Source organism: Syngnathus typhle, linkage group LG3 (genome assembly GCF_033458585.1).
Source record: "Syngnathus typhle isolate RoL2023-S1 ecotype Sweden linkage group LG3, RoL_Styp_1.0, whole genome shotgun sequence".
In the NCBI taxonomy this organism is placed as follows: domain Eukaryota; kingdom Metazoa; phylum Chordata; class Actinopteri; order Syngnathiformes; family Syngnathidae; genus Syngnathus; species Syngnathus typhle.
The window spans coordinates 22,581,298-22,595,863 of NC_083740.1; the positions used below are offsets into that span (position 1 = coordinate 22,581,298).

Consider the following 14,566-nt stretch of genomic DNA (forward strand, 5'->3'; position numbering starts at 1 on the left):
GCAGGGGGAAAATGAGAAACCTTGAGAAGGGACCACAGATGGAAGGATCCCCCTTTCAGGATCACCAGGTTGAAATGGATGCAGAGAGGGCACAAATGATACAACATGAAAATCAATTAGACAACAAGCCCCTAAAGGCGAGGGGGAAAGCACGTGTGCTTTGTCTCGTAAGAAGAAAAATCACAAGGTGTTACATACTGATATGGAACAGTGTGACGAAGAGTACGAGTGATCAGCAACCATTCTTTGTGTCTGTGATGAAATCAGGAAACATGAGTGATCAGCAATCATTTTTTGTGTCTGTGATGAAATCAGGAAAGATGAGCGATCACTTGTAGGTTCATTGGGGGGTGCGAGATAGCGATGAGGCATGTTGTTGATCAGATCAATAGGGTCTTTGTTAAAAAGGAACTGTCTTGGTAGATGTCTTCATTTTGCTGAGTTGTCAGCTGCGACCTGTCTGACCCAGTAACCTCTCTCTTCTGTGGTACATCATAAAATCAGCAAGGCCAAAGAGCAAGCATATATTGCAGTAATATTGCGGTAAAGCATTGATTAGAGAACGCATGATAACACATATATACATTTATCTAACACACTTCAAATCTGGAAGCATAATCAACAACCAACAAGTAGTTGTCCCTTCCCACTGTGAACAAGTCTGCTCCTACCTTCCGCCATGGTCGCTCTGGGTATTCTGACGGCATCATTGGCTCCATGCTGTTCTGTCTCTCCTTGCAGCAGTTCCGGCAATTGAGAACCAACTCATTCAGCTGTTGACTCAGCTCAGGCCACCATACTGATTGTCGTGCACGCTCACGACACTTAACCACTCCCAAGTGGGCTTCGTGTAGTCTGGCGAGAAACTGGTTTCTCATCACTGCAGGAATAAAAAGCCTGCTTCCTTTGAGCAAGAGTCCATCTTGTACTGTGAGGAACGCTCTTTCTGCCCAATACAGTTTGAGTCCTGGTTCAGTCTTGCTGTGTGCAGGCCATTCTTATCCACACAATGCCATCACCCGTCTGCAGACACTGTCCCCCTTCAGCTGCTCCTTCAGCTCATCCAAGTACGCAGTGCTCGCTGGCGAATTACCCATCACGGTGTCCACGTATATTTTAGTATCCTCAAAGAGCTGTCTCTCATCCGGTGTTACTCCACCTGCAACAGGAGCCCTTGACAATGGATCCACCGTCCATAGCCTCTTCCCCGGGACATAAACAATCGAGTAAGAATAGCGCATCAGACGCATGCGGAAACGCAGAATCCGTGGAGGTAGGGTATCCAGTGTCTGGGAGCCCAGGGGGCTCAGGAGAGGCTTATGATCAGTCTCCATCTGGAAGTGCTTGTCGATGAGGAAGTTGCGGAACCTTTCGCATGCCCAGGTCAGGCCCAAGGCTTCCTTTTCAATTTGAGCGTATCTCTGCTCTGTTGGCGTGAGAGACCGTGACAACCGTGACTAACCCTAACCCCCCCCAAAGAAGCACAGCACCTAGGCATATGAAAACGCATCCGCCGAGACTTAGCACTCCCTGTTTGTGTCAATCATCACCAGCACCGGTGGGATGTCAGTGCAACCTTGAGGTCCTGGAATGCTCTGGCCTGGTCTGCGCCCCACAGCCAACTGTTCCTCTTTGAGAGAAGGTCGCGCAAGGCCTTGTCCCTCTCAGCGAGCCGTGGAATGAACTTCCCCAGCTGGTTCACCATGCAGAGAAAGCTTCTCAGCTCGCTCACATTTGTTGGCTTTTTCATCCCCCGGACCGCTTCCATCTTGGTTGGGTCAGGACAGATGCCGCTCGTGGAGATCACGTGACACAAGAAAGTCACTTCCATCTTAGAAAAATCGCATTTCTCAACGTTCAGTGTGATGCCTGGCTTTTCTATCCTCCCCAGCACGGCCTGTAGACGAGCGCCGTGCTCCTCTTGTGTACGTTCCCACACCAGCACGTCGTCGATGTGGCGAACAACGCTCTCAAGTCCTTCTGTGACCTCAGTCACCATCCTGTTTTGGAAGTGCTCAGGGGTGGAGCTAATACCGAAGGGCAACCAATTGAAATGGAAACACCCGAAGGGTGTGATGAACGTCGTATACTTGGATGAGTCCTCAGTCAGTGGAATTTGCCAAAAGCCCATGTTAGCGTCCAACTTGCTGAATACAGTAGCTCCGGCCAGCATCCCTAGTGTCTCTTCCACAGATGGCAGGGTGTATTTTTCCCGACACACCGATTCATTGAGCTTGGTTAAGTCCACACATACACGCACAGACGGTTTGAGCACCATCACAACGCCCGCACACCACTCCGCCGGTTCATCCACTCTGCTGATCACCCCAAGGCGCTCCATACGGGACAGTTCCTGATTCACCTTGTCCATCAGTGGCAGCGGGATTCTCCTTGGTGTTTTGAGTGAGAATGGTTCCGCAGGTTGATTTTGTATGGCTGTCGCATCTCCCCGAGACCCCTGCATATCTTCAGGAAGTTTTTCTTCACTGCCTCAATCATGATGGTGTCTAGACGTGCCACCACCTGTAGCCCGTTGATTGCAGGCCTCGCAAGCAATGCAGTGTGCAGGTGTCGGATGACATACACGCCCTCTCTCACCTCTTTCTCTCCTCTCCTCAACAACAGTTCGGCCATGCCCACAACGTCAAGTGGACGACCCCCTGGTCCCTTCAGGGTTTTTGTTGTCTCTCGGAGAGTGTGTGGATCTTTGTCTCTGTAGATCTCCTTGAACACAGTGTGAGGTATGACTGTGACGTCAGCGCCGGTGTCAATCTTGAACTGCACCTGCCTGTCACGAATGTCTAAGTCAACCAACCATGGATCACCTTGCTCTGCTGATACGCTACCAAGAAAGCGTTTATCTTCCTTCTCTTGTACCTCATGGACAGCCTTAGCAGACTTGCACACGCGGCGGTAATGTCCCTTCTTGCCACATGAATGGCATGTTACATCATTTGTGGGACACTCTCGCGGTGAGTGGGACTGTGAGTTTCCACATTTGTAGCACTGGATCCCTCTCCCCCTCTCCTGTTGCATGCTCTGTGCCCTAGCCTGGCTCTTAGCAATTTGGGGCACTCTGAAACTTGACCTATTGCCGCTCTTACTCACTCGGTCTACAGACAAAGCGCCACTTGTTTCTTTGGCCCATCGAAGCGCAGACTGTTGCCGTTTCACCTCTTCACTCTGTCTTGCCATGATTGTAGCGCTCTCTAGCGTCAGCTTAGGATCCAGCTGCATTCGTTCTGACAACTTGGCATCCAACAGCCCTACAACAAGTCTATCTCTAACTAACTTGTCATGTACGTAGCTGCCCGTAATTGCAATGTTCAGCCAGCGCATAAAGAGAAGTTAGAAAAGAGTCCACCGTTTCATCCTCCCCCTGCTTGCGCAGGTTGAATTTTGCCCGCTCGTAGATCACATTCCTTTTCACCATAAAGAAGCTCTCCATCCCATCCCGCACTGCCGCATATTCAAGCCTTTCATCCTCCGTCAGAGCCAGTCCACGCAAAGTATCATCAGCTTCATCGCTCATACAATACACTAGCGTGTTTACCTGATTTTCCTCCGGACTAGTATGTACGTTACCTGCCACAGAAAATCTCTCGAACCTCCTTATCTATCTGGGCCACTCCTGTGGCACGAGAAAATCGAAGGGTTCAGACGGCTGGATACTGAAACTGGCACTTGGTCCTGCCATTGCCACAGGCGCTCTTTGTCGCTCACTGCGTCCACCTCCAGAAGGAAAGAAACTTGGGTCCCCTAAATCTTCCTCGCTGTCTCTACCAGACATTCCACACTACCACGCCTTATCTACAGGACTTCTGACACTATGTCGTGTTATCAAAGATACCAGTGAGTTCAACTGTAGTTTGATGTAACGAGAGCCACTTTATTAACTTCCAACCTCATGCTCTGCAATGCTTCATCATCATCGGCATCACAGTCTCGAAAGACCATAGATTTCTTGTGTCTGGAGGTTAGGTGTTCTTTGCACAGCGTCTGCTGTGGCTGGTGAGTCCTAACCGTGAGAGGCAGACACGGCCACAGATGTTACAGGTGTAGGTGGGGGCATGGTGGCTTGCTGCTTCCTCAGCTTCCTTTTGAGGCACACAACACGGAGCCAGTGTGTATACAGCAGACAGTAAGCGTAGCGCAAAAGTACAGGACGCTACGCAGAAAGGGGAAGCGAGTTCAGGATCCTAACAGCCTGGAGTATGAAGCTGTTGTTGAGTCTGGTGGTGCGGGAGCGCAGGCTCCTATACCTCTTCCCAGAGGGCAGAAGCTCAAACAAAGAGTGAGCGGGGTGACTCACATCACTCACAATCGTGGTCGCCTTGCGGGTGAGATGGGAGATGTAAATGTCTTTCAAGGAGGGGAGTGAAGCACCAATAATCTTCACCAGGAGTGAGCCTCTTCGCACACCGCTTTCGACGCTTCCCAACCGGGGGAGGAATAGCAGACGAGCCTGGCGACGCTTCAGGATGTAGCAGTCCAAGCTCCTTTAATGTTCCCGCATCAAAGTCCAGAACTCGACAAAACTCGCTTTCGCCGATGTCAAGCAGAACCTGCCTGCCGTACTTGTAGCACGACTCAGTACGACGAGACGAACAAAAAAAAACTGCCGGACAAACACTCATTAGACGGACAAAACACCATTCGGGCGGGACAGAAAGAGGTCGCTGCGGCGCCATCTTGGAAATGCACCTTATTGGCTGGGGGCTGCCCAGCTTGATGCGGGCAGTAGCTGTCCAATGAAACCGAACATCTCTCCCACCGTCGGAGGTAGCCCCTGGGACCCATACTCTACGCCAATAAGAAAGGGCTTATAACCGGTAACTGCTAACCTCCCGTGTTGTGTCTCCACTGGTTAATGGAGCTGAAGTTTCCTCTCCAGTGCGCAAGAAGCCTGGGCAAGTTTTTATGGAAGCCTTGTGTTTCCCAGGCATCAGGGCTTCCCTCTCGGCCTTCCTGTTGTTATCCAAAGGAACGGTGAACCGATACATTTGGCATCAGGTTGGCTGCAGGAGTTGCCAGAACTATGCTATTTTTAAAGCATGAGTCTGCCCAACGGAGTCCGAGCCGGGTTTCCTGTCAGGGTTTACTCCCTTAGCCTTTTCGTTTCAGACGATACCCACAAGGCAGCGGGGGTGCTATTTCCCCAATAGCTGGGACAGTGGTTAGCGGGCGCCAGGACATCCACACGCCGGTGGGCCTGTACGTCACGCCTAGGGGCCCACTGTTGCTCCCCTGATCGATCCCCTGCAATTTGGCCTGGAGCCGTGAGGCACCCAGTTACCATGTGTGGCCACGAGGAGGCATGCAGAAGTCTTGACGGTGGAGAGGCTATGTACCGGCTGAGGAGACTTACGCATTTGGCTCCTCTTTTCGCCCCCGGAAACAGGGGGCTAGCCGGCGGCAGTAGCTGAAAGCAGAAGGTAGCAAGCAGGAAGAAGCATGCAACATGTACTAACTACGAGCACTATTACTCCAACACCACTGCACTTCGCATCACAACGCCCTGTGTGCAAACACACACATAAACAGACATGGAATAGTAGCGTCCTGTACTTTGCGCTATGCTTACTGTCTGCTGTATGCACACTGGCTCAGTTTTGCTCCTCTTATTTATTGTGTTATTTGTTTATTATTTATTCATCACTCATTATTTATTTATTATTTATGCCTTCTTGTTTTTATTTTGTGTCGTCTACTTGTATGTCTATCGTGTACTATGTCTCGTCACCGTGGGATAGAAGAAACGGAATTTCGGTTTCTTTGTGTGTCTTGACATATGAAGGGATTGACAATAAAGCAGACTTTGACTTTGACAAAACACATATTTACAGGATAACATTCACAAAAAGTAATAAAGGACATATACAATAAACTACACATAAACTTCAGCACGAACAATATGGCTAGTGTTGGATTTGGTCCACAATTTGGGGAGCGCACTAGTCGCGCTTCACGGCAAAACCCAGAGCCAATCACCTGTTAGCCAATTTACTCTCTGCGTGTTCGTTTTCTTTTTCAGTGTAAGGAAAATACAGACATCGAAACAAAATTAGACTTACACAGGTTGGTTGAGTTCAATCACAATTCTTGTTAAGAAAGCTCTGTTTTCAGGAAAAATACAATACAGCACTGGGCCCTTAGTGCAACAATGCTCAAGATAAAAAAGTCTCCATTCAGAAAAGGCAACGTTCAAGCTTCTTTGATCAGCTTATATTCAGTTGCACATGGGCCGAGTTTGATGGGTGATGAGTCCAGGGGGGTGGGGCAAGTTCGCAGAAGACTTTGATTCCATGGGAGTGGGAGTTGGTTCGGTGAGAGCTGGTTCCGTGGGGTTGGGTGCTGATCATGGGCGATTGGATGTGTGTGCGGGCTGTTGTTCTCCTTTTTGTCTTTCGGCCTTGGCGATCATCTTTGGCCGGGTTCTTGGCTGTCTCCCTCTGGCACCTGCTGGTTTTATCTCCAAGTGACCTTCCTGTAAACATTCTCTTCTGCGGACTTACGAAGTTTTGGGTGTGACATCATCAATTCGTTAATGTTCCCTGACTATGCAAGTTCTTACTCACCACTAACCATGCATTTGTTTGTTTGTTCTTTTGACACTCCATGTACTTGTCATCAAAACAATTTCCTTCTATCCAGAACCTTCAATAGTCATCAAAGGCAGGCGTCCAGCATTAGTCAAAATAGGACATCAAATCAAGCACTAATCAAAACACAAAATATAATCAAGTACAGAACATTCTTAGACACGTTGGGCAGTGTCCGTGAATTAGAATAACATCAGGCATGCATTAAATAGTTACCTAAGTGTCATTATGCTATTCAGGCAAAATATCAAAAACATTTGTTACCGTTTTTTTCCGTGTATAGTGCGCAAAATTTAACTAATTTATTGTCCTAAAATCTGGGGTGCGCATTATACATGGTTACAAAAAAAAATTTTTAATTTTATTTTATTTTTTTTCTTCTCTGCTGTTCACTTCAAACACGCTCCATGCGACCGCAATGCTCTCGTATCAGACGCTTGCTCGATCACCTGCTCGTTTGCTGTCCCGTGCGCGCACGGAGCGCGGTGGTGTGTTTATGGGCAGTCGGAAAAATCAACGCCAACAAAAAAAATTACATCCAGCCTAGTTAAGACCATACCAAAGACTATAAAAATGGGACCCATTGCCTCCCTGCGTGTGTGACGATCATTGGGACTTAAAAAAATAAAAAAAAAAATAAAAAAAATTCATAAAAATTGGGTGCGTATTATACATGGGTACAGGCTTTTTTCCAGCATCAGCATGCCATTTTTAGGGTGCGTATTATACATGGGGGCGCACTATACACGGAAAAAAACGGTATTTCAAAGTACACAGAAAAAGGTCTAGTTATGTCTTCTTTATTGATTAGGTGTGCAGGAAACACATATGCTTAAAATGTTTCTTTTATTGATGCTGTAGTGTAATTTGGAGTTTATGCGTCTCTGTATGTCACTTTAGATGGCGACCTGGCCGCAGTGAGGATGTCAGGCTTCGGATGAGGAAATGGAGCAGTGCGACCATGTGCAGCTTGGACCAGGGTTTATTGGAAGAACTCAAAATACATACTTGGTCCACTAACCTAACTCACTGACAAAATAAGACTGACTGAAAAAGGACGTGAAACAAAAATACATCATGACATTAACACAACAATGACTAGACTGACTGAACAGGACCTGACGACAACAACACACGCAACAACTGACAAGCAATGATCCGACCGTGAACGAGGGGCAGACAGGACTTTCATACAAAACACGAGGCAGGTGAATGCGGTTACATTGATTGAAGTGACACAGGAAGGGAGGGGCGACGCGAACAGAAACCATGGCAACCTAGCAAAACTGGGGACGAGACATGACAGAAGCACCCTGACATGTTCCACGGACATGAGCACACAGACAGACGGACAAAACAATGACAACATGGACCTGACTGGGGACGAATCATGACAGACAACATGGACGTGACCGGGGACAAATCATGACAGAGGAGACCATAAGCTATTTTTGCTGGCCAGAGATGCTTCAGTTTCAGCAATGTATAGCAACTTAAAATATGGAATGTCGCAGCTGCTGTTATTCAGGGGAAGAGTCTTCTACATGTCCTTTTTAGGACATTTGAGAGCAACGAGTAGACTAAAATACAAACGGCAGCTGTTACTCCAAGCCATTACATCAACGGTTTGGGCAGGTATAAGATAGGCTTGTCTGTCAGGAAGGGGAGCTGCGAACATCTTTGCTTTTGGGGCCACTCGAACTTTTGGAGATACATCACTCTGACATCGGTTGAATAAAATCTTTTCCCAATCAGCCGTGTGTCACTGGAGTGCTTACTTCCCTGGGCCAGCCATCGTCCACCGAGTGTTTTTTGTAGACCAGCGAAGCAAAAAAGACCATTCACCACAATGCAATATGTGAATATACTTGTCTACTTATGTACTTTATTCAATGAGGTGTGAGCATATGTGTTTTTGTAACAATGCCGTTGTTATGCTCCGTTAGTATTTAGGGGAGGGAAACACTTGGTTCACACCCCAGTCCAGATAGTGGCGGTAATGCTCCGTAAAAGCTGGTTACCAACCGCCATTTAACGAAACAAAAAAAGAAGACGGACCACAAGACGAGTAAGAGAATGGTGTTACGGTTTTAAACACGGCTATTTCCCAATTGGTAACGTCAAGTCGTCAACCATCTAGGGCATCCTTCAATCCAAAAAGGTATTTTAACGCTATATTTGCGGACACTCAAGTGTGTGTAAAATTCCACTGAATCGATGTCTAAAACCTATGCCCACCGAGTTCGTTGTCATTGGACGCTTTGTTGTGCAGTCTTGCTAGTCGTTTGACGTTTTAACCGCCCCCGAACATTCCCTACTCCTTTTTAATAGTGTTTGACGGATGCAATCCGTCCGTAAATTAACGTAATGTACGGTATCTCAGAGGACGTTAATGGGCCAAATAACAAAGCGTTGTTATGGGCTTAAAACAGGCTCCTGAATTTACCGATCAGTTTACCGATCAGTTTGAAATAATTCACGACGCTGCCGCAAAGACTACCATAGAAAAATTAAGATGGCTGTTGCGGCTTACTTTTACTTTAATTTGTAACTAACTATCCGCCAAGCAGCGAGGATTCTCTGGTGTAGAGTCCAGCACACATTCGCACACACAAAGACTAGGCGCCCATAAAATGTATGTCAAAACATCTTCACATGCCGAGACACACAAAAAGATCAAAATTACGTTTTCCCTATCCCACGGTGACAAGACATATTACACGATAGACATACAAGTAAACGACGCAATATAAAAAACAAGAAGGCACAAACAATAAATAATAAGTACACAACGAATAAAAGCCAGTGTGCATACAGACAGTAAAAGTACAGGACGCTACGCAGAACGGGGAAGCGAGTTCAGGATCCTAACAGCCTGGAGTATGAAGCTGTTTGAGAGTCTGGTGGTGCGGGAGCGCAGGCTTCTGTACCTCTTCCCAGAGGGCAGTTGTTGATATTGTTGCATGCAGTGGATGTTGATAGCGGCAAGGCGCCCTCCTCACACTGTCGGCGGAGAGGCACAGGGGCAGCTCGTGTGAAGGGGCAGTGGCCTTCAGCGGGCAAGTGCTGTTCTAAGCGTCAAACGAGCAAAGAAGCGGTTGAGGTCATTGAGCAGACGGACGTCGCCTTCACAGTTCTGCGGCGCGGGCTTGTAATCCGTGATGGTCTGAATGCCCTGCCAAAGGCTCCGTGCGTCCATGCTGTCCTTGAAGTGGGCGGTAATTTTGCACGAGAATGCCCTCTTTGCATCTTTGATGCCCCGGGACAGGTCAGGCCTCGCAGTCCTCAAGCCAGCCTAATCCCCCGCTCTAAAGGCTTTGTCCCTGGCCCTCAGCAGCCTGAAGACAGCCCCCGTCAGCCATGGCTTCCGGTTAGCCCAAGTGACGATGGATTTTGAGTGAGTCACATCATCAATGCACTTCCTGATGTAGAAGGAAACAGAGTCAGTATACTCCTCAATGTCTGTCCGATTGTCGCAAGTGGCAGCCCTTCTAAACATGTCCCAGTCAGTAGAGCCAAAGCAGTCACGCAGTGCATCAGAGGCACCCTCAGGCCACACCCGTACCTGCTTGCGAACTGGCCTGGACGCTCTCACCATTTGTCTGTACGCGGGCAAAAACATAACGATATGGTCAGAAGGTCCAAGATGGGGGCGGCTTTGAAAGCTCATTTATGCGAAGAGTAGACCAGGTCCAGGAAGCTGTCGCCACACGTAGGAAAATTAACATGCTGGTGAAGCCTCGGAAAAACAGACTTCAGGTTAGCGTGCTTGTGCGTGTGTGTGCGTGTGTGTGTGTATATATAATATAGCCTCGGTTTTTGAACACAATCCGTTCCAGAAGGCTGTTCGAGAAGTGAATCGTTCCAATTCCAAATAAATATGGACTTCATTCTTCCACTACAACTGCTAAAAAGTCAACGAAGCCTGGGACCAGAATCAATACGAGTGCCAAAGCTGTCAAACCAGTGGGTGTGATTTTCCTTTTTACAAGATACAGTGGAGCCTCGGTTTTCGACCACAATCCGTTCCGGAAGGCTGTTCGAGAAGTGAATCCTTCGAATTCCAAATCATGTGGTCCCATTACAAATAATGGAAAAAAATGTAATCCGTTCCAAGCCATAAAAACCTCGCCTCTTTTAAGCATTTTTTCATTTGCGCATTTTTGTCCAATCGCGCAACCGTAGCGCGTCGCCGACCGCGCAACTGCACCGTGCTGGTCGCATTATTGTGACACTGTGTCACTCCAATTCATCAAATCCATCAATGGATTTCGTCGCTGGAATTTAGAAAATATTTTTAAAGTCCTGATGTACTTTCCAAAATTGAAGTGGACATCAGTGCGCAGGGAGCTTAATTTTGTCCGATCGAGCAACTGCAGCGCACCGCCGACCGCGCAAACGCACCGCGCTGGTCGCATTATTGTGACAGAGCGGTCGCTAAAATTTAGAAAATATTTTTAAAGTCCTAATGTATTTTCCAAAATTTAAGTGGACCTCAGTGCGCAGGGAGCTTAATTTGGTCCGATCGCGCAACAGCAGCACGCCGGGCGCTCAGTGTCACATTGCTTTAGGAGCATCTTTGTGTTTTAGAATGGCTTTACTGCTCCCACTTGCTTCCTTTGGAGGCATGATTAGAGTTGAGATCAGAATAACGAGAACGTAATAACGAACAGTCAGTTGGCATGCGGGTCCTCTCGGCCCATCATTCGACAACCGAATTTCGTCTGACATCCGAAGCAAAAAAATCTCAAATGTTTTGTTCTAATACCGATTTGTTCGAGAACCGGGACGTTCAAAAACCGAGGCTCCATTGTAATTTATCTATTGTTATATGGGCCTGTGGAATATTTCGAACTGCAACCGCTGTCAGCGGCGATCACCCGGCCGGCATTGTTGACATAAAGGACGATCGATGGATTTGAGGAATTGGAGTGACACAGATGGTTTTATAAACGTGTTATTTATGTAATAGTTATTTGAATAACTCTGTTACATCAGGCCTGTTCTCAGCTCTTCGTTTGTGTTAATGTCACGTTAGCATACCTATCGGCATTGTTGACTTAAAGCACGAGCGATGGATTTGTTGAATTGGAGTGACACAGATGGTTTTATAAACGTGTTATTTATGTAATAGTTATTTGAATAACTCTGAATGTTACATCAGGCCCGTTCTCAGCTCTTCGTTTGTGTTTGTCACGTTAGCATACCTATGGTTTAGCCTGTTGTTGCTCGTTCATGTCTGTTCTTGGTGTTGGATTTTGTCAAACAAATTTCCCCCAAAATGCGACTTATATTCCGGAGTGACTTGTGTTTTTCTTCACGTTATTGTGCATTTTATGTCTAATTTGACTTTTAGTCCGAAAAATACGGTAATAGTTTTAAACATGTAAATACAATATAAATGACATACAGAAAATAATGTATAACTTATATAAATATGATACGGGTGTGTGTGTGTGCGTGTGTGTGAGACATATGTACATGTAGCTAAAGTATACATAGCTACTGTAAATATATTTTTAGAACTCTATTATTATAACAACTTTTTTATTAAAAGGTACAAGTGTATGTACTGCAATTGTGTGGACGCTCCCTGCCTTCTGCTGGCGTGTGGGCATCTTTCGTGCCATAATTCCTCAATTTAGAAGGTTTATTTTAAATTTGTGATTGTACGCGATGTACTGAAGGCACGATAATCAAACCGCGATGTAGCAATCACTGTATACAGAACTGTCTCAGAAAATTTGAATATTGTGATAGTTATTTATTTTCTGTAATGCAAGTAAAAAAACAAAAATGTCGTATGTTCTGGATTCATTACAAATCAACTGAAATATTGCAAGCCTTTTATTATTGCTGATTATGGCATACAGCTTAAGAAAACTCAAATATTCTATCTCAAAATATTAGAACATCATGAATAAGTATACTAGTAGGGTATTCAACTAATCACTTGAATCGTCTAATCAGCTCGAAACACCTGCAAGGGCTTCCTGAGCTTTGAAAAACACTCAGCTTGGTTCAGTAAACTAAATCACAAGTATGGGGAAGACCGCTGATCTGACTGCTGTCCAGAGGACCATTATTGACTCCCTCCATCAGGAGGATAAGACATAAAAAGAAATTTCTCAAAGAGCAAGCTGTTCACAGAGTGCAGTTTCAAAGCACATCCACAAAAATCTGTTGGAAGGGGAAAATGTGGCAGGAAATGCTGCACAACCAAGAGAGATGAGCGCAGCCTTAACAGCATTGTGAAGGCTGTTCGAGAAGTGAATCGTTCGAATCACTTCTAGAATTTGGGGTCGCTTCAAAGACAGTGGACTGAAGCTGGAGTCCAGCTATCAAAAGCCACTGTTCACAGACGTGTCTGGGAAATGGCCTACAATAGCCATATTCCCATGGTCAAGCCACTTCTGAACTCAAGACAACGGAAGAAGCGTCTGACTTGGGCTATGGCAAAGAAGCACTGGACAGTTGCAGAGTGGTCCAGTACTCTTTTCAGACGAAAGCAAGCTTGACGCGGCTTCGGTGGTTGCTGAGGCAAAAACCCGTGGGAGGAGTTTGGCGAGGCCATGGAGAATGACTTCCGAACGGCTTCGAGGAAATTCTGGTCCACCATCCGGCGTCCCAGGAGGGGGAAGCAGTGCAATGTCAACACTGTTTAGAGTGGGGATGGCGTGCTGCTGACCTCGACTCGAGACGTCGTGTGTCGGTAGGGAGAATACTTCGAAGACCTCCTCAATTCCACCTACACTCCTTCCATTGTGGAAGCAGGGCCTGAGGAGTCTGAGGCGGACTCTCCAATCTCTGGGGTCGAAGTCACTGAGGTAGTTAAAAAAACTCCTCGTTGGCAAGGCCCCGGGGGTGGATGCGATCCGCCCGGAGTTCTTAGAGGCTCTGGATGTTGTGGGGCTGTCATGGCTGACACGCCTCTACAACATTGCGTGGACATTGGCGACAGTGCCTCTGGATTGGCAGACTGGGGTGGTTCCCCTCTTTAAGAAGAAGGACCAGAGGGTATGTTCCAATTACATGGGAATTACACTCCTCAGCCTCCCTGGTAAGGTCTATTCAGTGGTGCTGGAGAGGAGGGTCCATCGGGAGGTCGAACCTTGAATTCACGATGAGCAGTGTGGCTTTCATCCTGGCCGTGGAACAGTAGACCAGCTCTTCACCCTCAGCAGGATCCTCGAGGGTGCATTGGAGTTCGCCCAACCCGTCCACATGTGTTTTGTGGACTTGGAGAAGGCGTTCGAACGTGTCCCTCGGGAGGTTCCGTGGGGGGTGCTTCGGGAGTACGGGGTACCGAGCCAACTGATAAAGGCGGTTCGGTCCTTGTATCACCGATGCCAAAGTTTGGTCCGCATTTCCGGCAGTAAGTCGGATTCGTTCCCAGTGAGGGTTGGACACCGCCAAGGCTGCCCTTTGTCACCGATTCTGTTCATAATTTTTATGGACAGAATTTCTAGGCGCAGCCGAGGCGTTGAGGGGGTCCGGTTTGGGGGACCTCAGCATCGCGTCTCTGCTTTTTGCAGACGACGTGGTGCTGTTGGTCGTAATCTCCAGCTGTCACTGGAGCGGTTGGCAGCCGAGTGTGAAGCGGTCGGGATGAGGGTCAGCACCTCCAAATCCGAGTCCATGGTCCTCGATTGGAAAAGGGTGGAAAGCCCTCTCCGGATCGGGAATGACATCCTCCCCTAAGTGGAGGAGTTTAAGTATCTTGGGGTCACGAGTGAGGGGAGGATGGAGCGCAAGATCGACAGGCGGATCGGTGCGGCGTCTGCAGTAATGCGGACTCAGAGCTGAGCCAAAACGCAAAGCTCTTAATTTACCGGTCGATTTACGCTCCTACCCTCACCTATGGTCACGAGCTATGGGTCATGACCGAAAGAACGAGATCCCGGATACAAGTGGCCGAAATGAGTTTTCTCCGCAGGATGTCCGGGCTCTCCCTTAGAGATAGG

General features: G+C 47.5%; 1 protein-coding gene across 1 annotated transcript in view; it reads left to right on the top strand.

Annotated features, from left to right (window-relative positions):
- Positions 1-10,490: 10,490 nt before the first annotated feature.
- LOC133151521 (zinc finger protein 638-like) overlaps positions 10,491-14,566 on the top strand; it is a 130,147-nt gene continuing 126,071 nt past the window's right edge. The window contains exon 1 of the mRNA XM_061274621.1: positions 10,491-10,568. The gene's annotated coding sequence lies outside the window, so the exon portion shown is untranslated. The remainder of the gene's footprint in view (positions 10,569-14,566) is intronic.